Source organism: Orcinus orca, chromosome 9, assembly GCF_937001465.1.
Source record: "Orcinus orca chromosome 9, mOrcOrc1.1, whole genome shotgun sequence".
NCBI lineage: Eukaryota > Metazoa > Chordata > Mammalia > Artiodactyla > Delphinidae > Orcinus > Orcinus orca.
Window position 1 is genome coordinate 82,237,205 of NC_064567.1, and position 26,946 is coordinate 82,264,150.

At 34.7% G+C, this 26,946-nt stretch overlaps 1 protein-coding gene and 1 long non-coding RNA gene across 2 annotated transcripts in view; one reads left to right on the plus strand and one right to left on the minus strand.

Annotated features, from left to right (window-relative positions):
• The first annotated feature begins 3,346 nt into the window (after positions 1–3,346).
• Positions 3,347–26,946, plus strand: part of LOC125965436 (uncharacterized) — a 141,309-nt gene continuing 117,709 nt past the window's right edge. Inside the window, exon 1 of the long non-coding RNA XR_007479312.1 lies at positions 3,347–3,382. This is a non-coding gene — a long non-coding RNA (uncharacterized LOC125965436). The remainder of the gene's footprint in view (positions 3,383–26,946) is intronic.
• The window catches only part of CD36 (CD36 molecule), a 224,214-nt gene continuing 200,738 nt past the window's right edge, over positions 3,471–26,946 (minus strand). The window contains exon 15 of the mRNA XM_049714942.1: positions 3,471–3,485. The gene's annotated coding sequence lies outside the window, so the exon portion shown is untranslated. The remainder of the gene's footprint in view (positions 3,486–26,946) is intronic.

Below are 26,946 nucleotides of genomic sequence, written 5' to 3' on the forward strand. Positions count from 1 at the left end.
CACTTCATCTTCTACCCTGCCATATAGATTAGCTCTAATACTATCTGAAAATACCATTTACAGGCTCAACAAGGCAAACGACAAAACAGTGGAATATGTATAGCAGATTTTCAAGTCTGATGGGTTTCCTTTTGTCTCAGTAGGCTTATATAGCTTGCTCTCTTAAGTCCTTGATAAATCAAAGTAATAGCAGCAACAAGTCAAATAAAACGGTTACATAGGTGGTCCGATTTCTGTATGACTTAAAATCAGGACTTTTCCAATTTTTTTTTGTATATGTGAATCACTTGAGGATCCTGTTAAACTACAGATTCTGATTCAGTAGGTCTGGGTTAGCATCTGAGATTCTGTTTTTAAAAAAGTTCTCAGGTGTTCTGAGGCTGCTGACTCAGATTTCACAGAATTAAAGAAACAAAACTTTAAAACATTTATGTTTTCCTAGCTATGTCACAATTCCTCTTCATGAGTGTGTAGAACAGCGCATTTCTGAAATATGCACACATAAGCTTACTAGCATCTGAGAACAGTTGGGAAAAGAAAATAGGAGTTAATATGTCAATAATTCATGCATAGACAAAAGCAGCTAATATAGAATTATAGTAGCAATATCAAACAACTTTGAAATCAAACACATTCAAAAATTATAAAGGAAAAGTAAATCATTATTCTAATCATGGAAGTCTTTATGTTCACAAATATTTAAAAATGCAGCTACCTTTGAGTCAGGAAAGGAGAAAGCAGAGTATGCCTGTATGTATTTCATAACAGTATTCAACGCTAATTCATTTTTAGTTCATTAGCTCAGCTCACTGCAAATAACTCAGAAAAACAATCATAGGTAGTTCTGTTAGTGTATGCAGAAAAGGGTAAGGGACAGTGATCATTTAAGTGGAGTGGTTATTTAGAGTTGTAGATGGGCCAGAAGAGGCAGATGAAGAGAGAGCAGCCACAGTGTCTCTCATACATTGAACTTCAACCGGAAACACTGAACTGAGAGTTGTAACACACCTGCAACAAACTGAAGCTCCAAAAATAATTAATGTGTAGATCAGACATTGATAATGGGACAGATTATATCTAAACACAAACATCCAGCACCTTCACAAGTATAAAATTTCAGGGATAGCTAGTTTGCCTATAGCTACATTTTTTCCTGAAATGAAATCCTCTTTTTTTCTGAGAACTGAAAGCTGTGTACATTATTCTCTTTCTTCATGTACTTGTCAGCAAGAGTAAACATTAACCCATTTTAATATGCTATAGATTCTCTAATTTGTGTTAACGCCTTTGCAGATGCTATATTACACTTTCTGTAGGGCAAACTACAAGTCATACATTGAATGCATTCCCAAAAGTGCCTCATCCCATCTCAGTGCGTGCACACACACACACACACACACACACTCACTCACATGCACACACGTCCAAATATATTTTTCATTAAAAAATCTACCATTTTTTTAAAGAAAGTATCATATTTTCTACTGGGTGTTTTTAATGTATTTCACTAATGTTTGTGTATGGATTTTCTTTCATCTTGTTCATAATTTATAGAGTTTAAAGAAAATATGGTGAGGAATGATGAAGATTAGAATATACATATATTTAGTTAAATAATACTAAAGACACATAAGTCAAAATCTTTTTCCCGATGTATAAATACTATGAGATTCATTTCTGTATGAAGATTTAAAAATCTGAGTCATTGATTGGTTATATGGTTCTACCATGAGGTGGATATGCAATATCTCACTCCTTTTGAAGAGTTTCTACTTTACATCATTCAGCCCTACTTATTTTAAGAATTTAAAAAGTATCCTTTATATTCCTGCTAGATCAACATGTCCACAAATATCCTAATGCAAAGGGAGTAGACTTTCAAGTATCAGAAGAGGATGTCTAGGATTTCACATGTCCATATCTTAGGAGGATACTGTTTTTCCCCCTCCCAATTAAATGAAAGGACATTATATCAGTATATTTTGAGTATCTTCAGATTTTCCAAAGATCCTTCGGAAATGGTGGTATCTTGGTTTGGGGTTTTCAGTATTTACTGTGGCACCTAATATGAGGAGACTGAATTATTCTTGATTTTAGTAGCCAAACAAATCAGTTACAAATACTTTGTCCTATAAATTTCTGTTTGTAAAACATAAGACAGAATGCGGTCCATCTTTCCTTTCTATGGGGAGCTTTTTAGGAGAACTCGTGCTCTCTGCCAAAAGTGAACCCCTGCTGAAGAAAGTAGGGTTATCCTTCACAGTCTAAGCTTAAGTCCTGCTGCTGAAAAGGATGAAACCAAGGGATAAAAGATACTTGGTTGGTAAGCTGTAACCAAGTATCTTTTATTCCTTTTCCCCCAACTTGCTTTAAAAATTAGCTTAGTGGTCAAGATTGAATTAGTGGTCAAGAGTGAATTTAGAAAGAATGTTTCAGAAGAAAATGTTTCAGAAAAGAATATAGATGTATAAAGAAATAAAAGTTCAAATAGACTACTTCAGACATAAAATTAGACTGTTTTGTGACGTAACAGGAACTAGGCAAAGCACAGGGATTTAAGAAAGGACATCTTTTAATGATTGAAACCAGTCTTTCTGCAGTTACTATGAAAGAAAGAAATATTACAACAAATAACTATGAATGCACATTCTACACTTTGTACTCTGCCACACAATAATTTCTTTATTATCATTTATATCTCTTAATACTAGCACAGCATTCTGAAGTTGCCAAGCATAAGTTGTATGCAACTGAATGAAAAGATCAAAATCTACTCAGTTTTCCAGAAGAGCTGCAGAACATGGAAAATGACAAAGTCCTTATACATGTCCATTTGCAGAATCATTGACAAAAATATAAGCCATATTCTTGTAAAGAGCATGGTTATAGTGCCTACTGATGCTGTACAAAGGATTCCATAGAGAAGGAAACTTAAGTAATGTATAATAAATGGTTCATAGGCCAAACATTTGGTTACCATTCTTAAATGTCTTTCAAAATAGTTGATGCTTGTGCAATGCAATGTCCTGACAGTCCTGGGGTCTGTGTGTTGCAGGGGCACTGATGAAGGTAATGGTATTTCCTCTTTGATGAGGAAGACAAGAGTTCAGAGTCCAGGATTTGTTTATATTGCCTACTCCTCTGCCAAATTTGCCAGCAGGGAATTAATTAGTGAATCAATACCAAGTAAGAATAATGGGATCATGAATAAGTGAAGTCTGTAGCAACTTAAATCAATTCGATTGTGTGTACCTGTTGAATTTTAAAAGGTACCTATTTTTGTTCAAAGTATGGACTTCACTGGCATCCTAATAATCCTTTAGAAATGTGCTGATGCTCAGTGCAGAAAAAAGTGCCCCCAGTTCTTCAACTATAAGATAAGGTGTGTTTTGCAAAAATAAAGCATACAAATCTTCATTTTGTAGGTCGATATTAAGAATGGTCCTGACGTATTTGGTGCGTGAATGTAAAGACTCATTTGCTTCCTGGAAAGTAGAAGAGAGGTAAGTACTTAGTACTTATCAGAAAGTTGTGAAAAAATAAAACAGGTAATACTCAAATTCTCTACATATATAAGATATCATATTTTCTATAAGTTAGCCCAGTTTCTCAAGCTACAGAGAAAAATTCTGATGAACTTCGTGGATAAGGCAGTTATTTTCCCATTCCAGGATACATGGAAGGCTGCTTCCCAGCTCTCAAGAGCTGCACATGGCCAGATAAGGAGGGGTAGCTCATTAAATCTGCTCTGGATGAGCATTTCCACTCTTTGCTGTCCCTTCAGACCATTCTCCATTTAGCAGTGTATATACTATTGGCTTACTCTCTTTGTGATTCATTGAGTAAAAGCACACCTTAGCTCCACCATCTTTGCTTTATTCCCTCTTGTACACCCATTTCCTTATTTTTTCAATTGTGTGTAAGTCTGCCCAAAGGCACAATTATAACAATACTAAAACTGAGGCTTGTTTAAGGAAATCTATACCTGTGATTCTTCTAAATCTAGCAAATCATGTAATCTACAGAGAACAGTGTTCTTCTTTATTTGTAAAGAAAAAAAGAGACAAATCATTGTGTAAAGAGCAGTAACTTTTCCTTGTAACTGTCAAATGTTTAAGCCAAGTCAATATACTTGTTGACAAAGACACTCTAGAAAGTTTTCAATCTTTCACCTTAATTTAGCCACATAGAGACCCAAGATATTGGACATTCAGGGCTCATTAAGCACTGATGAAATAGATCATATAATTTTAGTAGAGAATAGTATCAGAAAATTTTTACAACTACTATACTTCATTTTGAAAAACGTATTTTCCCACTAGAACAAGGTTTTGTTGTAATTTGGCTTTTAAGTGGATAATCTTTTCTATCTATTATATAAACAGTCATATGAATTACTTTGTTTAATCATAACTTATCTGTTAATTGACTAATGACAGGTTTTAAAGGTGATGCAGTATTTCCTTCATTATAATGTGAATATATTAGATTAGCATTTTGAATATATTCTGTTCAAAGGATTGTAGGCAGAATTGTTCAGTCCTTTTTTTAGTGAATAAATATAGGCAGAAAGCATCAGAACAAAAGATTGAGTTGCCTTCCTAGGCCCGAGCTCTCAGTCTCACATACTCACAAATATTGTTCCAAATGTTCCACTTTATTTTTTTAATATTAGATTAGATTCACATTTTGAAAATGGACAGTTTTTCACTGTTAAAATTTTAAATTTTCTGGAATGTCTCAAATAGAATGGTTGCTGATGAATCCCTGGCTATTGGAAACATAAAATTTTATTAGAGATTAGTTGTGATAATTCATGTAAAACAGCATAATTTTGGTGCATTAAAAGAAGGTCAGTAATTATCAGTGGCAGCTCCAGAATTTCTGTATAAGACAGCTTACGGTCAGTAATCTGATTGGAAGTAGGGTAAGACTTGTTTTGAAGTTGTGATTTTCATACTAAGTATATTGCTTTTATTTTGATTGTGTGTGTATATATATATATATATATATATATATATTTTTTTTTTTTTTGGTATATATTTTTTGAGGTTCCTAGGAAGGGAGGGAGGATGGAAACTATGGTTAAGTGGAAAATTACCCCCCGCAGGCCATACTTATTCCACGTATGTTTATTAAAGAAAGGCTTCCATTTAGGGGAGATAAGGTCAGACAGTCATTCCTCTATGTACAAGGGGCCACAGGCGGTAATGTCTAAAACACAGAGGCCTGAACCGCCTCTACAGTTTTGCTAAAACTCCTACTGTCCACATTTACCTGACTTTTTCCTGTAAACTCTGAGTAATTCAGTTTTCCTGCGTTGAACATTGTTTTTCTTCAATTTTCTTGTACTGTTGTATTCAGTTTTAGTTCATGAATTGTAATCATTCATCAGGGCATCCACATTTAAACATATAGGGTGCACGCCGTGATTTTGGACGGCATGTCTATATGCTAAAATCCTGTTTCTGTATTAATATGTTATCTTCATTTTAAAATAGCATATTTATCCTATTTTATCTCTATCATTTACTGAGTTTTTATTTCTCATTAATTTCTAGGTTATTTAATTTTGCTTTTTATTTTCTTTTCTCTTGTAAATTTCAGTCTCCCGAAATATCTACCATTTTCATTTTTACATAACCTTTCCTAGTCAGTGACATAATAAATTGTTTGTGATTTCTAAAATAATTAGCTAGAAATAATCAAGAAATGAAAAGTTAGCACATATATAGCTTTTGTGCAACATTCTAACTTTTCAAGGGAGACAATTTCGTATTTTAGCCCATTCCTCCCAGAATAAACATGTAATATAGTGATATGCTTGATTTTAATAGGCCTTATTACTCATTCAGCCTTCATTTATATTTTAACTTACATTAAGCATCTCAAAACTTCAAGGATGTATTAAAAACATTAGTTGACCAGATATGTTCAGAAATATTTGCAGCCTCATTTATAACCTCTTTTTGATAAAATGAAGACAGCTAATATATAAACTACTGTTATTGAAGCTCTATATAATTTTTGTTATATACTTACTTATTTTACTTTTTTTTTTTTTTTTTTTTTTGCGGTACGCGGGCCTCTCACTGCTGTGGCCTCTCCCATTGCGGAGCATAGGCTCCGGACGCGCAGGCTCAGCGGCCATGGCTCACGGGCCCAGCCGCTCCGCGGCATGTGGGATCGTCCCGGACCGGGGCACGAACCCGTGTCCCCTGCATCGGCAGGCGGACTCTCAACCACTGCGCCACCAGGGAAGCCCTACTTATTTTACTTTGATCTTCATGCACAGTATGAAATCGTAATAGCAGTAAACATCACCACACCAACACTCATTAAGATCATTTCTACCAGACCAAGGAGGTTTATTTTTCCAGTCACTTGATTTATGAACATTGCTCTCTTCTCATCACCAAATGGTGCCAGTCTGTAATCAAGTTAATAATTTTTAGCATTATTTGGGTAGTTTAGTGGAGCAAAATAGTCAAAACCCTCCACTTATGTATCAGTCTTTTTTCAAAACACTGCATACATTTTAGTCGTCTTTATCTGTAGGACAAACCAATGGAAGTCCTTTTGCATGTCAAACAAGGTAATAAATGCCAAGGTGGAATATTTAGAGAGAGAAATATAATCCTCTTCCCTTTAAACATGTTATATAGCAGTTTTCAATACACTGGCTTCACTGATCAAAACAATGGTCTTACAGAAATATTTTCCAGTTTTCCAAATGATGTTTCCTAGTGACAGAGGGAAATGGCAAATATCAACAGTTTCCTTCCTCTAAAGGCTTATGAAATGCGTGTCCTAATTCTATGCCTAATCAGTTCCATGATTCACACTAAAAATATCTTGTCAGGTAATAGATAAACTGCCTATACCTACTCAGACCTGGTCTTTATAAACTTGGTTGGCTTTTATTAGCAGTTCAGAATTCACATTGAGTTATTTGGAGTTTCACGTTTGCCTGACTATTTCCCATCACAGGCAGTATGACAAGAAATAGTGTTTAATAGATGCATTATGAAAATAATCTTAAGTGATAGGAAGTACTTTTGTCTTTCTAAAATAAAAACACTGAAATCTAACATAATCCTGACATTTCTGTGTGTCTTGGTTCTCTCAAAATAATTAATTATATAATTAATAATGTATGAACTTGTCCATATGGGTAATGGAAACTCATACTTCAAATACTATACATACTTATTCAATTTTCAAACATCAAAAGCTTTTTCTATATACAAAGAAGTTTACTGTTTTTAGTGACTAATAGATTAAAAAATACTAACCTCATTAAGCCAAAGAACAGGCATCATATAGTCTGTGTCAGACCGCTTAATGCTCTGTTATATACACTGAAAATAATTATGAAAATTTATACTAATACATTACACATGTATAACAGAAATGTTAGTAATTACTAGTGTAAATGAATGTTCAGAAATTAGTTGCTCTTGCAACTAATTTTTGTTCCCTCTAATAAATCATTTAAATTTTAATATGGATGTTTCTCAGACATCTTTCACTCTTATAAATCTTTCTAATACAGATTTCTAATTAAATTAACTTTTTCTAAGCATATATTTTCCCTTTCACAAATTATGCCAGGAAACTAAAATATGAATTCTAGAAACTATTGTCATGGAAATATTTGGACAGCTAGCAAAATGAGCAATGCCACCATATACTCATTCCAAAATGTGTGTAAATACCATTTCAATAGAAAATATATATAATTCTAAATTACAAATGAAAGTTACAAGCATTTAATAATTATTTAATGACATTAAGCCAAAGAGAAGTTGACATTTTATGTTCTTTCCCCTTCCTTTCATAGATATACTCATATTCTTACAAGAAAATACTAAAAATCATAATGAAGCTCGTTCAAGAGACTCACTCAATTTTTCTTGCTGGCTTAACCAGTATATTGATCTGCAGCTGTTTTTCAAATCCTAAAGTAAATCCAGATACCTAAAAAGAGAACAAACTAAAATAATTACCCACTTCCGGGGCTTCCCTGGTGGTGCAGTGGTTGAGAGTCCGCCTGCCGATGCAGGGGACGCGGGTTCGTGCCCCGGTCCGGGAAGATCCCACATGCCGCGGAGCGGCTGGGCCCATGAGCCATGGCCGTTGAGCCTGCGCGTCCGGAGCCTGTGCTCCGCAACGGGAGAGGCCACAACAGTGAGAGGCCCGTGTACCGCCAAAAAAAAAAAAAAAAAAAAAAAAAAATTACCCACTTCCTTTAAAAAAAAAAAAGTCTTTTATAAATCCAAAATTTATTTTTACTGTTATGTAGAACCTAAGGTGAAACTGTACTACTTGAAACTTATGAAATTTATTAATTAATTGAACATATTAAATATCACATACATAACTCTCCATAATTAAATTTTATTTGTATATGCCTGTGCATATACAGATGTATATGCATATGCATATACATGCACAGACACAATTCCTTTTCCCAGCCTCGTGTCTAAGCTTTAGTTAGATTTGTGATATTTTTCTGATCTGGTTTTGGAGGATCAACAACAACAACAACAACAATACTGATACCTAGAACTCATACAGTCAATTTAAATCCTGAGCTATGCATGTTCAACTATATATCAGCCAGAACCTGTGTATCATCAGTATAATTATAATACTACTTCTATCATTATTTAAACTGAAACATGCCTGCTAAAATTCTGGCATGTCGTTTAAATTTTGAAAAGGAGAATATTAAAATAAATTAAAAGGTGAAACTGTTACACTATAGGAAATTTAATAGATTTTTTTCCTGACACTAAGTATAATAGATCTTGCCTCAAATACACATATACCCATAAAATCTCTTTTAATCCTTTGTAATCTACAGTGTCAATTCATAAAAGCAATGCTTGTAGTTAAGTATAAAATGAGCATAAAATTGTAATTTATACCAAATTGTTTTAAGCCAGTTAGAATCATTCCATCATTGCTTTCCCTGACCTGTGAACAATTAAAAAGTCTATAAAATTCCACATGCTAAAAAACTAGGCTAGAATTACTGTGACATTTCATAAGCAACAATAGGAAGAGATCAATGTAATTTTCATTGAGGTAAAAGTAAGTAATTTATCAAGATTTTGATGTAATAAATATCAATAAATATGATTGAGAAAATGGAGATAATATAATTTTTCCTTCATTTTTAGAAAACAATATTAAACCAATCAGATCAATAATGTAGTTGCTTACAGGTTCAGCATCTAAGTACGTACTATGTTCTTCTTCATTTGGACTTAAGCCTTCAAAAGATTCTGTAATTTCAGGACTTGCATGTAGAAAATGAGGAAGTGAAATGTACACAGGTTTTCCTGAAAACAAGTTTTAACAGACAATCGGGATAAATCATTTTCCTCATTACACATACCTCTCAGAAAAGATTTCCTTGAAAATAAAGCTTTTTAAGTTAAAAAAGAAATGCAAATTTGGCTTTGAATACTAATTGGAGGGTCAGGGTAAGGGAAGATTATAACATCTAATCACTTTTGAACAAAAATAAAGTTTAAACTTCTCCTAGTAACCAGTCAATTGATGTCTGTTGTTCATTGCTTTGGTGTTTATTTTAAATATGCAAAGCTTAGCTGTTGAACACAAAGTTACAACCATATACCTTCATGTTTCAGGCAGTAATATGTCTATGGACTGAGAATTTATTGAAGAGGTTTTTCTCTCTTTAGTCACACTAACTCCAACATGAAGTAGGTGAGCAAAATAAGATAGACTCCAAATTTCGTGTTTGAGTCAATTCTTCTTTCAGAGACATCCTGAAATATACTTATTTTTATTGACCATTTTCTAGGGTAGAAAAAGTTAGAAAAATGTCAGCTGGATAAATTGGGATGCAAAAAGTATTCTGGGAACTATTTTCATTTTACCCTAAATCTAAAAGGAGCACAGGGTTTCTGCACAGCAAAGGAAACCATCAAAAATGAAAAGGCTACCTATGGGATGGGACAAAATATTTGCAAACCACATATCCCGTTAGTGATTAACATCCAAAATATACAAGGCATTCACACAACTCAAAAAAATAAATAATCCAATTTAAAAAATGCATGAAGGACCTAAAGTTATATTATCCAAAGTAGCACGGGGAAATATCAGTATGGTTTTACCTAACAGTAACTAAGTTTTGCAACACTGAAACAACTGGGAGCTTGAAAGCGGTACAAAAATCAGAACAAAAATATCCTACCATCACCCTAACTTTCTGCCCTTATTGCTTTCTCACTTTAAATTTCTAGTGGAAAGGAATCCCGGGTGAAGTTTACATTTTAAAGAATAATGCAAATTATGCCATGGATAGTGACACTGAGAACTTGTACTCACCTTCTTTGCATTTGCTAACATCTAGCACACCATATAAGGTATAGTCTTTGGAGGTAATTGTTTCTGTGCAGAAACAATGGTTGCCTGGATTTTGAAGTGGAGATGCAAAAGCCCTGGATGGAAAAATGAATCTACACACAGGGATTCCTATCAGATCAATTTTGCCTTCAAACACAGCATAGAATGATCTAAACACAGATAAGAAAGAGCTTCATTCTGGGAAACTGAACTTCATTCTGGAGATCCATCTTTTCCTATTTTTAAATTTATATCATTGCTTTAACTTACAAAAATTAGATATAATCTTGTTAGAATTCATGCTTAAATCTTAGGGAAAAAAATCTTGGGAAATTTTAAGGCTTAGCAGAACTGTACTTGAGTATGCGCTATTCTTATCTTTGTTTTCAAAAGCTTCTCAGATTATTTTTTGCTTATGAACTACCAGAGAGTATTTATATTGAAGACATTTCTCATAGTTAGTTTCCTCTATGGACTAAATATTTATATGACTCCCTCAAATCCTTTATTTTTGCCCAATTTAAATGAAATAAACATAAAGTTTCAATCTTCCAAAGCTTAATCCTGGAGAGAAAGGCTGCTCACTTGCTGGGGTCCATGCATGTGGGTGTTTATTGTATGTCTCCTACGCTCCATTGTTTACTACGTGTCCACCATAACCCCTAAGTTTGTTGTCTAAGCTGTGAGTCTGTTTCTGTTTTGTAAATAAATTCATTTGTATCATTTTTTTTTAGATTCTACATATAAGCAATATCACATGGTATTTGTCTTTATCTGTCTGGCTTATTTCACTTAGTATGATATCTCCTAGTCCATCCATGTTGCTGCAAATGTCATTATTTCATACTTTCTAATGGCCGAGTAATATTCCACTGTATATATGTACCACAGCTTCTTTATCCATTCATCTGTCCATGGACATTTAGGTTGCTTCCATGTCTTGGCTATTGTCAACAGCGCTGCAATGAATATTGGGGTTCATGTATCCTTTTGAACCACGTTTTTCTCCGGATATATGCCCAGGAGGGAGATTGCTGGATCATATGGTGGCTTTAATTTTAGTTTCTTAAGGAACCTCCATACTGTTCTCCATTGTGGCTGTACCGGTTTACATTCCAACCAAGAGTGTAGGAAGATTTCCTTTTCTCCACAACCTCCCCAGGCTTTATTTGTGGATTTTTTGATGATGGCCATTCCTATCAGTGTGAAGTGATATCTCATTGTAGTTTTGATTTGCATTTCTCTGATAGTTGATGATGTTGAGCATCTTTTGATGTGCCTCTTGGCCATCTGTTTGTCTTCTTTGGAGAAATGTCTATTTATATCTTCTGCCCAATTTTTGATTGGGTTGTTTGTTTTTTTAATATTTAATGATTTTTTTTTTTTTTTTTTTCTGGTACGCCGTCCTCTCACTGTTGTGGCCTCTCCCGTTGCGGAGCACAGGCTCTGGACGCACAGGCTCAGCAGCCATGGCTCACGGGCCCAGCTGCTCCGTGGCATGTGGGATTTTCCCGGACCGGGGCACGAACCCGTGTCCCCTGCATCGGCAGGTGGACTCTCAACCACTGTGCCACCAGGGAAGCCCTGTTTTTTTGATATTGAGCTGCATGAGCTGTGGAAGATTTTGGACATTAATCCCTTGCTGGTTGCATTGTTTGCAAATATCTTCTCCCATTCTGTGAGTTGTCTTTTCGTTTTGTTTATGGTTTACTTTGCTGGGCAAAAGCTTCTGAGTTCAGTTAGGATTTATTTATTTTTCTTGTGATTTCCATTACTGTAGGAGATGGCTCAGAAAAGATATTGCTGTAATTTACATCAGAGAGTGTTCTGCCTATGTTTTCCTCTGAGAGTTTTATAGTATCTGGTCTTACATTTAGGTCTTTAATCCATTTTGAGTTTATTTTTGTCTATGGTGTTAAAGGATGCTCTAATTTCACTTTTTTTTTAACATGTAGCTGTCCAGTTTTCCCAGCACTATTTATTGAAGATACTGTCTTTTCTCCATTGTGCAGTCCTGCTTCCTTTGTCATAGATTAATTGACCACAGGTCTGTGGGTTTATTTCTGGGCTTTCTAGCCTGTTCCATTGATCTATATTTCTGTTTTTGTGCCAGTACCATACTGTTTTGATGACTGTAGCTTTGTAGTATAGTCTGAAGTCAGGGAGCCTGATCCTCCAGCTTCGTTTTTCTTTCTCAAGATTGCTTTAGCTACTCAGGGTCTTTTGTGTCTCCATACACATTTTGAAATTTTTGTCCTAGTTCTGTGAAAAATGCCATTGGTAATTTGATAGGGATTGCATTGAATCTGTAGATTGCCTTATGTAGTATAGTCATTTTGACAATATTCGTTCTTTGAATACAAGAACATGGTATATCTTTCCATCAGTTTGTGTCATCTTCAATTTCTTTCATCAGCATCTTATAGTTTCAGAGTATAGGTCTTTTGTCTCTTTCAGTAGGTTTATTCCTAGGTATTTTATTCTTTTTTGATGAAATGGTAAATGGTGTTGTTTCCTTAATTTCTCTTTATGATCTTTCCTTGTTAGTGTATACAAATGCAAGAGATTTCTGTGTATTAATTTTGTATCTTGCAACTTTACCAGATTCATTGATGAGCTCTAGTAGTTTTCTGGTAGCATCTTTAGGATTTTTTATGTGTAGTGTCATGTCATCTGCAAACAGTGACAGTTTTACTTCTTCTTTTCCAATTTGGATTCCTTTTATTTATTTTTCTTCTCTGATTGCCATGACTAGGCCTTCCACAACTATGTTGAATAATAGTGGCAAGAGTGGACATCCTTGTCTTGTTCCTGATCTTAGAGGAAATGCATTCATCTTTTCACCATTGAGTATGATGTTAACTATATTTTTGTCATATATAGCCTTTATTATGTTCAGATAGGTGACCTCTATAGCCACTTCCTGGAGAGTTTTTTTTTTTTTTATCATAAGTGGATGTTGAATTTTGTCAAAAGCTTTTTCTGCATATGTTGAGATGATCATATGGTTTTTATTCTTCCATTTGTTAACATGGTGTATCACACAGATTGATTTGCGGATATTGAAAAATCCTTGCATCCCTGGGATAAATCCCACTTTAGCATGTTGTGTTGTCCTTTTAATGTATTGTTGGATTTGGTTTGCTTGTATTTTGTTTAGGAATTTTGTGTCTATGTTCATCAGTGATGTTGGCTTGTAATTTTCTTTTTTTGTGGTGTTTTTGTCTGGTTTTAGTATCAGGTTGATGGTATCCTCATAGAATGAGTTTGGGAGTGTTCCTTCCTCTGCAACTTTCTGAATAGTTTGAGAAGGAGAGGTGTTAACTCTTCTCTAAATGTTTGATAGAATTTGCTTGTGAAGTCATCTGATCCCGGACTTCTGTTTCTTGCAAGTTTTTAATCAGTTCCAATTTCAGTACTTGTGATTGGTCTTTTCATATTTCTATTTCTTTTTGGTGCAGTCTTGGGAGACTGTACCCTTCTAAGAATTTGTCCATTTCTTCCAGATTGTCCAGTTAGTGACATATATTTGCTTGTAGTTGTCTCTTATAATTCTTTATATTTCTGTGGTGTTTGTTGTAAATTTTCTCCTTTTTCACTTCTAATCTTATTGATTTGAGCCCTCTTCCTTTTTTTACTTTATGAGTCTGGCTAAAGGTTTATCAATTTTGTTTACCTTTTCAAAGAACCAACTTTTAGTTTTATTAATCTTTTCTATTGTTTTCTTCATTACTATTTCATTTATTTCTGCTCTGATTTTTATGATTTATTTCCTTCTACTAACTTCAGGTTTTGTTTATTCTTCTTTCTCCAATTGCTTTAGGTGTAAGGTTAGGTTGTTTATTTGACATTTTTCTTGTTTCCTGAGGTAAGATTGTATTGCTATAAACTTCCCTCTTAGAACTGCTTTTGCTGCTTCCCATAGCTTTTGGATTGTCAGGTTTTCATTTTCATTTGTCTCTAGGTATTTTTTTTATTTCCTCTTTGATTTCTTCAGTGATCCATTGGTTGTTTAGTAGCATGTTGTTTAGCCTCAAACTGTGTATTTTTACAGTTTTTTTTTTATTATAGTTGATTTCTAATCTCATAGCACTGTGGCTGGAAAAGATGCTTGATATAATATCAGTTTTCTTAAGCTTACCGAGGCTCATTTTGTGGCCCAGTGTGTGATCAATCCTGGAAAATGTTCCATGTGCACTTGGAACAGTATATTCTGCTGCTTTTGGATGGAATGCTCTCTAAATATCAATTAAGTCCATCTGGTCTAATTTGGCAAAATCACATGTTGCTTTAAAGCCTGTGTTTCCTTTGGTCTTCTTTCTGGATGATCTGTCCATTGATGAATGTGGGGTATTAAAGTCCCCCACTATTATTGTGTTACTGTCAATTTCTCCTTTTATGGCTGTTAGTATTTGCCTTATATATTAGGGTGCTCCTATTTTGGGTGCATATATATTTACAATTGTTTTATCTTTTTGGATTGATCCCTTGATCATTATGTAGTGTCCTTCCTTGTCTCTTGTAACAGTCTTTAACGTCTATTTTGTCTGATATGAGTATTGCTACTCCAGCCTGAAGTGTGTCTCTTGTAGACAGCATATATATGGGTCTTGTTTTTGTATACATTCAGCAAGCCTGTGTCTTTTGGTTGGAGCATTTAATCCATTCACATTTAAGGTAATTATTGATATGTATGTTCCTATGACCATTTTCTTAATTGTTTTGGGTTTGTTTTTGTAGGTCCTTTTCTTCTCTTGTGTTTCCCACTTACAGAAGTTCCTTCAGCATTTGTTGCAAAGCTGGTCTGGTGATGCTGAATTCTCTTAGCTTTTGCTTGTCTGTAAAGCTTTTGATTTCTCTCTTGCATCTGAATGTGAGCCTTGCTGGGTAGAGTATTCTTCGTTGTAGGTTCTTCCCTTTTATCACTTTAAATATGTCATGCCACTCCTTTCTGGCCTGCAGAGAAAGCAGCTGAGAAATCAGCTGAATCAGTTTCTGCTGAGAAATCAGCTGATAATCTTATGGGAGTTACCTTGTATGTTATGTGTTGTTTTCCCCTTGCTGCTTTTAATATTTTTTCTTTGTCTTTAATTTTTGTCAATATGATTACTATGTGTCTCAGTGTGTTCCTCCTTGGGTTTATCCTGCCTTGGACTCTGTGCTTCCTGTACTTGGGTGACTGTTTCCTTTCCCATGTTAGGGAAGTTTCCAGCTATTATCTCTTACAGTAATTTTTTGGGTCCTTTCTCTCTCTCTTCTCCTTCTGAGACCACTATAATGCGAACGTTGGTGTGTTTAATGGTGTCCCAGAGGTCTCTTAGACTGTCTTCATTTCTTTTCATTCTTTTTTCTTTATTCTGTTCTGCAGCAGTGATTTCCACCATTCCGGCTTTCAGCTCACTTACCTGTACTTCTCCCTCAGTTACTCTGCTATTCATTCCATCTAGTGTAGTTTTCACATCGGTTATTGTATTGTTCATCTCTGTTTGTTTGTTCTTTAGTTCTTCTAGTTCTTTGTTAAACATTTCTTGCATCTTCTTTATCTGTGCCTCCATTCTTTTTCCAAGATATTGGATCATGTTCATTGTCACTACTCTGAATTCTTTTTTGGGTAGATTGCCTATCTCCATTTCACTTAGTTGTTCTTCTGGGGTTTTATCTTGTCCCTTCATCTGGGACATACTTCTCTGCCATTTCATTTGTCTAATTTTCTGTGCTTGCAATTTCCATTCTGCAGGATGCAGGATTGTAGTTCTTGCTTCTGCTCTCTGCCCCTTGGTGTATGAGGCTGTCAAAGCAGCTTATGCAGGCTTCCTGGTGGAAGGGTCTTGTTCCTGCCCACTGGTGGGTTGAGCTGGGATTTGTCCCTCTGGTGGGCAGGGCCATGCTCATGAAGACGTCAAGCAGCCTGTCTGCTGATGGTTGCAGCTGTGTTCCTGCCTTCTTCATTGTTTTGCTTGAGGCATCCCAGCACTGGAGCTTACAGACTGTTGGATCAGGTTAGGCCTTGGGGAGGAAATGGCGGCCTCCAGGAGGGTTCATGCCAATGAGTACTCACCAGAATTGCCACTGCCAGTGTCTTTGTTTCCACCATGAGCCACAGCTGCCCCCCACCTCAGCAGGAGGCCCTCCAATACTAACAGGTAGGTCTGGCCCAGAGTCATATGATGTCACTTTTCTGTAGGTCCTGCTTTTTTCTGTAGGTCCTGGTGTACCTGGGACCTTGTGTGTGCCCTCCAAGAGTGGAGCTTCTGTTTCCCCCAGTCCTGTGGAATTCCTGCAATCAAACACCATGGCCCTTCAAAGCCAGATTCTCTGGGGTCTCCTCCTCCCTTTGCCAGACCCCCAGGCTGGGAAGCCTGGCATGGGGCTCAGGACTTTCAATCCTGAGGGAGAACTTCTCTGGTGTTATTATTTTCCAGTTTGTGGGTTGCCCACCTGACAGGTATGGGATTCAGTTTTATAGCAATTGTGCCCCTCCTACTGTCTTGTTGTGGCTTCTTCTTTGTCTGTGGATGTAGGGTATCTTTTTTGGAAGTCTCTAGTGTTTTTTTTGTTTTTTTTTTTTGATGGTGGTTGTTCAGCAGTTAGTTGTGATTTGGGTGTTTTTGAAAGAAGGGGTGAGCTCACGTCCTTCTATCCTGCAATCATACCAGCCAATCAACCCAGAAATTTGTACACATGTAATTTTTAAATCCTCCAGTAGCCACATTTAAAACTGATAAAAATATCAGTTATATTTTATTTAACCCAGTATATCCAAAATAATATCATTTAATGTATAATCAATATAAAAATTAACAAAATCTAAAGATCCAGTGTGTACTTTCTACTTATAGCACATTTCAGTTTGTACCAGTCACATTTCAGGTACTTAATAGTGACAGGTTACTAGCTGCTACCATATTCAACAAGTCTGTATACTATACTATTCAATGGTATTCAATTTTGTATTCAATTTTCCCACTCCTTAAAAATAAATGAAAGTTTAAAAAAAAACAATGGCAAAATCACATGTTGTTAAAACTGTGATTGTGTTTTTCTATCCAATCAGTAGAGTGGCAATTTCCTTACCTTGAGCTTCCTTTACAAGTTCTTTTGGTAAATGTTCTTACTGTCGATTGTGATTCATTCACCTAACCTTATGCTGATTAATGTTTTTTAAATCATTTATTGAAGTTCTCTCACTAAACAGAATTTTATGCAAATAGTTTGAAAATGTATACATCAAAATAAAAAGGGCATTTTTCGAGTTTATTGAACCTCTACAATTGTTAAGATCCGTGGCACACACTGGATATAAGAAGAAATAACTAGATAATTCCTCCATTTACTCCACAAATGAATATCAGTAAAATGAGCCACCACTGAATGTGTTTGTTCAAAACAGTAAGATGGGCATTGTCTACAACTGCCTTCCAACACCTTAGCCATTAAAGGAAAATAATACATCAAAAAGCCTTAAAAATCATCTGAAGTATTATCGAAGATTATGTCATAATGACACCATAAAGTATGTCATAATGACACCATAAAGGTCATGACCGTAAGATAGTGGATACTAGCAGGACTCTTTTTTTAAAAAAATACATTCAAATGTAAATCAATATTTTCATTTTATGTCTCTTTAAGCTTATTAAAGAAGGTATAGGAAGTACTTCTAAATCATGATAAAAATGTTGGAATTTTTCCATTTTATCAGTCTATTTTCCTAGTGCTATAACCAACAGTCTCTCTCACACAGATTCTGTCTGAGTCCCTGGCCTGTCCAAACTACCCCTGCTCCTTGTTTGTTTTACTTCTATTTTCCTCTTAGATACTTTTAACTTCATGCCTGATGCTCATATATTTATATTATGGTCATTAATGAATCCTCCAATTCCTGTTTTAAAACTTCACTACTTCTTAGTTTTGGACAAAGTTTTTAAATACATTTTTTAAACTCATAATAAATACTATTTAAAAGAAGCACAGTATATTTTTCTCTGTATCAAAGGATTGAAGTTTATTCTTAGGAAATTACTAAAGTTAGTGGTATTGGGACACCTTTATTGGTATTGGGACATTATTCACAGAAATGCATCACTTGGAAAGGAATTTCTTCACCCATCCCCATGGCTCAAAGCTCTGCAAATCAATCAATCAGTGGTTTTGCTGTTGTTGTTTTTTTTCCTAGAAGACTGTTAACAAAATTAAACATGCAAAACTCAGCAATACCTTTGTGAAAATGAACATTCCCTGTGTTTCCTTTTTATTCCCTACCTTTTACATAACTTTGTTTTTAACATTTTTCATCTTCATTATATATTTTCCTATAAAGTATTGCCTCACCAGCTTTGTAAACATTATGCTCTGCTTCTGTTGATATTTCTTAGTAGCTGAAAGCTCGCCTCTGATTTTAATTACCTCATTTTGATTCCCCTTGCTTTTTTTTTTTTTTTTTTTTTTTGAGGTATAATGAGTTCATCCTTAATTTTATTGTCTTTGAGAGGCAAATAAGTTGGTCATCTGGATTCCTTTAGCTCTATGTTGACCTGGCTATTTTAATTATATACATTTCTTTTTTATTTTTTTATTTTTTTTATTTTTTTTACTTTTTTATTTTTTATTTTTTTAAACATCTTTATTGGAGCATAATTGCTTTACAATGGTATGTTAGTTTCAGCTTCACAACAAAATGAATCAGTTATATATATACATATGTTCCCATATCTCTTCCTGCTTGCGTCACCCTCCCTCCCACCCTCCCTATCCCACCCCTCCAGGCGGTCACAAAGCACCGAGCTGATCTTCCTGTGCTATGCAGCTGCTTCCCACTAGCTATCTACCTTACGTTTGGTAGTGTATACATGTCCATGCCTCTTTATTGCTTTGTCACCGTTTACCCTTCCCCCTCCCCATAGCCTCAAGTCCATTCTCTAGTAAGTCTGTGTCTTTATTCCTGTTTCACCCCTAGGTTTTTCATGACATTTTTTTTTTTCTTAAATTCCATATATATGTGTTAGCATACGGTATTTGTCTCTCTCTTTCTGACTTACTTCACTCTGTATGACAGACTCTAGGTCTATCCACCTCATTACAAATAGCTCAATTTCGTCTCTTTTTATGGCTGAGTAATATTCCATTGTATATATGTGCCACATCTTCTTTATCCATTCATCCGATGATGGACACTTAGGTTGTTTCCATCTCTGGGCTATTGTAAATAGAGCTGCAATGAACATTTTGGTACATGACTCTTTTTGAATTATGGTTTTCTCAGGGTATATGCCCAGTAGTGGGATTGCTGGGTCATATGGTAGTTCTATTTGTAGCTTTTTAAGGAACCTCCATACTGTTCTCCACAGTGGCTGTATCAATTTACATTCCCACCAACAGTGTAAGAGGGTTCCCTTTTCTCCACACCCTCTCCAGCATTTATTGTTTCTAGATTTTTTGATGATGGCCATTCTGACTGGTGTGAGATGATATCTCATTGTAGTTTTGATTTGCATTTCTCTAATGATTAGTGATGTTGAGCATTCTTTCATGTGTTTGTTGGCACTCTGTATATCTTCTTTGGAGAAATGTCTATTTAGGTCTTCTGCCCATTTTTGGATTGGGTTGTTTGTTCTTTCGTTATTAAGCTGCATGAGCTGCTTATAAATTTTGGAGATCCCCTTGCTTTTTAAACCTTAATTCTTAAACTAATAGGCACATGTGTACTTTGCTTTTCTTCAAGGAGAATAATAAGTTGGATCTAACTATACTTTAAATCTAAGTTCATAGCACCTTCTTTCTTTCCAACTCTAATTCAGAATGTTCATTTGTGCATACATTTTTCATGGTTAGTACCTTGGTTAGTACGTATGTAACCTTGTTTTTGTTGCTTCTGTTGTTCTTTTCTCTGTAATTCTGATCATCTTATTCAAAATAGATAGCTCTACTTGGAAATTCACTGATTCTACTTCATATTGAAACCTCCCCTTGGATGTATGTTTACCTTTTGTAATTATATTGATTTTTAAATTCTTTCAGTTTTAAATTATTATCTATACAGTATATACAAAACATGTGAACAGTAACTACTACTCTAAGTTTTTCTAACCCCTTACTTCTCCGGCCAGGAAGGCAGTTTATTAAGTAAAGGTTTTACAAAGCAAACATTTCCCTAGGAATGCAGTAAAGGTTTATCCTCAGTGGTTAGTCTTGAGAAATTCAGTCACATTAGACAGACATTTACTAAGCCTGTATAAGAACAGAGATTCTGAATTATGTTGTAGGGATATAAAGACAGGTAAATGCATACCCCTCCAGAACATTGTAGGTACGATGGTGGATTTATGGGAGAAAGGAGGTGATTTCACTGTGATTATTACCACAAAAGAAATGCCCTTACCTGTACCATTAATCATGTCACAATCACTTGCCCACTAAGAGACATGCCTTAGGAATAAAAAATAAAATAAAAAAGGAAATGAACATTGTCATTCCAAGAACACCATATCACATTACCATGTCTATTATAATTCAGTACTTCTGCTAAAATAATAAATATTGATTAGACTAGATGTGACAAATGCTAAGTTTAAGAAATATTCTAAATCATTTGGTCTATGTTTTGTTTGAAGTTTTCATCTTGTTGAGATAAATGAAGTGCCTGTTACCATTAAGTGGCCAGATTATACAATAAAAACTGCCAAATGTTGTTAGTTAGAAACAATTTGGAGCAGCCAGAGTTCTTCAAAAAATGTTGAGAAATATTTATCCGAAATTTAGATCTCTTCTTAGGTTAAGTTTTTTTTGTTGCAATGGGAGAAGTGGATTGTATCATAGTATGTTGAGTGTTCAACTGAATAGGAGGAAAATATTAAGTGGATAACTGATGCAAACTCAGTATGAGGGAGAAGAGGGCAGTGTGGAGGAGGACAGAAAGAAGCAGATGTTTGATCAATAGCTATTGGAAACATGCAGATAATCAATTTATACTTTTCCCCTCTTTTAACTCTTGCATGAACTGACATTAAAGTAGGACAAAGTTTATTAATTTATACTTTGGTATCTACTTAAGATGTTTGTATTGTTTCCTGGTATATATACATATAACAGTAGAGATAGTTTGCCACTTTTTGATGATGGAAAACAGGTTTTTCAAACTCCTAACATACCATCCAGTAAGATGTCAAGGCAAGCTGTTGCTTCTTTTTTAAACAGAGTAAGCTACTAATCATGCTCAGTCTTGCCATGGTCAGTTAAATTAACCTTATTATAATCTTAAACTCATGTGAAATTCTTACTCCAATTAGGAGCATATAGTAACTCTCCTCAAAACCTCTCTGTGATATTGAAATGGAAGAGATGCTCACTTTCGTCAGTATACAAACATTATGTGATATCCCCTAAAATGAGCATTTAGAAGTGTTTGTTTTCCTCCATTAGACTTTTCTATAAAAAAAATGTGACTATGGACTCTGTAGAAGAAAAAGGGTTACATGAGTTAGTATTTAACTGTTTTATGCAAATTTTAGATAGGAACTCAGTGTGAGGTAATGGTTACTTAATTAATAAAAAGATTTCATCTCTTTTGATTTTGATTACTTTATTCTTCATCAAGAAATCACTGATGTAAAACTCATTTTAACTTTGAGGAGAAAAGGCTTTTTCTTGATATTTATTGGGATTCTTCCTATTTTAGACATATGAATTAGGTATCTCCAGATAAACAGTCAGGAGCTAGGGAAAAGTAGGAAATCATGGCTATATGAACATATCTCATTCTACTGCTACTTCACAGGAGGCGTGCTCTCTATCAAGTTTAATATGTCAATGTTAGAGCAGGACATAGTAATTCCATTTTCATATTGATAAAGTTTTAAAAAGCTGAGTTATCAATATATAAAATTATTTCAAGAAAAATTTGAAGGGGAAAGTCATGAAAGCATTGGCATGGATTCATTTAGCTTCCATCTTTATAGACATATTTAGTCATGTCCCTGGAATGAACAATTTTTATATTTCATGCTCAGTAAAGAAATAAAACAACAGTAAGATGTATTTTCCTACCTGTTGGATGATAAGTTGACATTTTGACTTTCTTCCTTTTCATTTGCAGTTATGTAATTGTATGAGTGCACAATAACGCTGGTTATGCAGCAGAGATGGAAGTAGTCCCTTTAGATTTCTTTATGTAAGAGACCCTGTGCATAAAGGTCAACCCTCAAGTGGGGCTGATACTCAGCACCTATGCACTAGTAGGACCGGTTGTCGCAACTAAAGGGTTAACGCCTGGCAGAACGGGAGTTTCTAGGACTGAGATACAGGCAGATCTGTTCCATAGGTTGGTGCCTGTGCCTTACCAGTTGTTAAACAAGTTTCTTGCCTGCCTTAGAGTATCCTAGTGACACACACACACTTTGTGTGAATACTTACTTTATGCCTTTAAATGTGTCAATTATGGCAATATGGCTTATGTAGTCTTTTCCATTGAAAACTTTATAAACTCCATCTGAAGTGTTGTGGTCTGAAAAGATATGTACAAGAAAAAATTACTTCTAGAGCAAGCCGTATTTTCCAAGTTATAAAATATGTAATTAACTCACTTTTGCATTTCTCAAACACTGGTTGTTCATAATTATTTTATGTGATTTGAAATATATATGCAATAAAGTTTTAAAATTATTGGTCTTTCACATTTTAAAAAGACAGAATGTAAAAGGTGCCTAGAAATAGCTGTAGATGCTGAGACAAAGGTAGAAAATAAATATCAGAAACTGACGTGATCGAACTCCAGCACTCTTTGTTGTAATTAAGCCAGAAAGGCCATTGTGATCACTACTCCTATTATATTGAGATGAGAGGATAGTGAACAAAACCTACGAGAACAATGACAGATTTCTAGAAGTTTTCTCAATGTTATGATCTCTAATAAGTGGTTACTAAAGATTAGGTACATAGAATTAAAAACAGAATTAGCCAAGGAAAGAAGAGTATTTGAGTTAAATAATAGTAACTGAATTAATTATTCCTCAAGGCTTTCTATACTTATATTTAATTGATATATAAGCTTGCAATCCTAAAAACCATCTAAAATATAATAACAGCAATGAATTAGAAAATATAACAAATATCTCATATAGTGACAAGTGAAATCATACTCAGTTTTTCAGTTCAGTAGTCATCTTGTTCTATTCGTGACTCATAATGTTAAGCTATAACTAAATACATCACCAAGTTCACATTTTTAAAAATCTCCTGCCATTTCATGACATTTGTAGATTACTAGGAGTTCATATCAACTAATTTTATGAACATATGACATTGCTGAGTTATCATTCTCATGTAAATTTTGAGTAACTTTTAAGTTTACATTAAAACAAATTTGTAAGAGGTCTAGAGAAGGAGGAATGATATGATAAATACATTTAACACAAATATATGGCATTAAGCTTGATTATTTATAGATAGGAAATCAAAGCCAAAACTGTATTCAAAGCCTTACCAGCTTACCATCTAATTTTAGACAATTTATGTATTTGTCAAAGAATGGAAACTTGATTAAATGTCAGCTTCTTAATTTTAATTGTTAAATTCAGATACGTAAATTTTCCCAACTAGTATAGCTGAGTTCATGTGAGATAGAGACTTTTAAGTAATTAGAATATGTATTCCCAGATCAGAAATACACACTAAATAATAAAATTATGAATTGCCAATGCCACCATATTTATCCAGTTAAAGTCTAACAATATCGACATTCATATTTGGTACTCACAGGATAAAACACACCAACTGTAGTAGTAATAGGGTGTGGAATCGAGCTCAAGAATGGATCCTTATAGCCCCGCAATAGTTCTTTCAAACTTCTCTTTTGAAACATAGAAGAGCTTGATCTTTTGATAAGTAAATTGAGTACTCCTTGAATAAATACATTTGGATAGAGATGGGGTGCAGTCTCCAAAAATGAAATCACGGTTTAAGACACCAATTGCAGTATCAGACTTTTAACAAATAAATGGAAAATACTAGAATTTAGCTTAATAAAAGAAAGGGCCATAATTCAAAATAATGCCATAAGAACACATTGTCATAAAAATGACAAAATAAATGATATCTAATGATAGCTCTAATCATGAGATTAATTACAGTGGATTCTAGAGTATTTCAAAACCAGTAATTTCGCTGTTTGTCTACTCGCTGCTACAGCCAGATTGAGAACAGTGAAAGTGTCATTCTCGTTTCCAACTGACAGTGAGGGTTCAAAGATGGTACCATTGGGCTGCCGAAAAGAGACTGTGTGGGTCTCGGAGTCCCACGTTATATTTTCCTTGGCTAGATAACAAACTCTGAAAAACAAAAGTAAATAAAATTCAAAATAATTGTTGCAAGTGAACATTAAGTCTCAAATGCTGTTTATTCATGCAACAAATAATTTTTGAGTGCATAGACTATGTCAGAAATTAGGCTAAACAAGTAGGTTAAAATGATCAGTAGGCCAATGCTGAGCCTCTAGCAAAGTTGAGAAGAGGAATCTTAGATGTGCATAGCAGAGGAGAGGGAATACGTGTTATTATAGTGGGTTACACAGATTCTGTGGGAAAACACAGAACAGGAACAAACCCAGGCTTGGGTTGGTTGTGGTGGGGATAAGGGACAAGATAGACTGGGATTGACATGTATGCATTATTGATACTATGTATAAAATAGACAACTGATAGGAACTTACTGTACAGCACAAGGAACTCTACCTAATGCACTGTGGTAACCTAAATGGGAGGGAAGTCCAAAAGGGAGGGTATCTGTATGTGCATGGCTGGTTCATTTTGTTGTGCAGTGGAGGCTAACACAGCATTGTAAAGCAGCCATACTCCAATAAAAATTAAAAAAAAAAGATACAATTCCACATAAGTGGCCTGAATGACAAAGAGAAGTTTAGTTGGGTAAAATAGCGTAGAAAATAGCATGTATTAGGTAAGAAGTAGGAACCAGGTGTAATTTTAGAAATGCAGATGTTTCAATATAGTTGGTTTAAGGAGTAAGGAGAGTGGTGGAAATAAAGTGACTGTAATAGGCAACATCTGGAACGTAAAAGGGTTGCATCCCATACTTAAATGTTTAGCTTTTATCCTGAGAGTCAGGAGGAGACAGCAGAGAGGTTTAAACAGGGGAACAGTAAGAGCACGTTTTCTTATATTAGAAAGACTGTTCAAAGTGCACAGACTTTCCTGTACTGGCTTTTCCATAATTTCCAGTATTTTAATGAGAATTAAAGATAGCTAATGGAATACAATTTCCACTTTGGAGATCAGTTCATCTCCATCCCTGCCCCATATACTGTATACTCATTAGTTCTAAGCTCCTGGAAAATACCAACTACTTTTTAGGAATGAGGTGAAGGGTGATTATTATGGAAAAAAATCTTTTGCAAGTACAAGATATTTACTGAGATGAAATAGGGTATTCATTGCTCTATCATATATTTGAATGTCTGCTTTGTGAGGCTACAGTAGATATCTGTTGTTATCTAGCGAAGGTAAAGACTGAAAAAACATGAAACTGAAGTGTAAAAACCAAAGCAAACCAAAGAAAACCTGACCTGATTTCAATCAGTTATAATAAAAAAGTAAATTCCTATAGGATAGGTATTATGTGTGTTTTGTATCCCCAAGCACTGTCTGGTATATGGTAAATATTTTTGAATAAATAAATTAATTGTTCATATTCTTTAAAAAGGGAATTCACAAAAAGATAGAAATATCTTATTTCTAATATAATTTCATCAAAGCTTTATTATTTACTATTATTGGAGTACTGTAGACATACAAAGAATATAAAAATCTGAAACAGCAACCAGGACAGTCTATTAGTAGTCAGTTACTCTTTTCTCTTAGATAATTGTATTTTAAACTTAGGTTACATATTATTAACATTTAAAATTAAAATACTGTAATTTTCAGGAAGATTGATATATATGTAGTAGTTGAAATAATAGCAAAAATAATTGTGACCCAAATTCTAGTTTACTTGGTTGTACTTACAACGCTATACCAGTAGATGGCCCTCACTAAGGGAAAAATCCTTCAAACTGAGGCCTGTGCTTAGAATGTACTTTTAAAGAGAGAACATCATCACTCAATTTTTGGTTTAAAAATGAGAATATATACAGCTTTTAGAAAGTGTTGGTTAATAAGGTCAAAGGGAGGAATTTGCCTCAGATTTAGCCCAGTATTGCTTTCTATGCACGCCTGTCAAAGCAAAGTAACTTAAATTATTATTATTTTTTATGTTGGATCTGAGAATATTCTGAAGGAGGTACCAGGCCTTCACAGAAATGGTCTAGGTTGGAATATATATCATTAAGATCTCAATCCAGGCAATTTTATGCTTTGACCCATGTCACATCTTGTCAATCAAAGTTTCATCAAGCTCACTTTAGCAGCCAAAAGCCAAATAAGCCTGTGGTTCTGTTTGAGGAGAGACATCCTCCTCCACTTAGAATTTCAACTGAGTTCAGGGTGTAACTGATGGAGAGGCAGGATCACCTCAACACGTGGAAGACTCTCAAACTATTAACTTTTTCTGAAA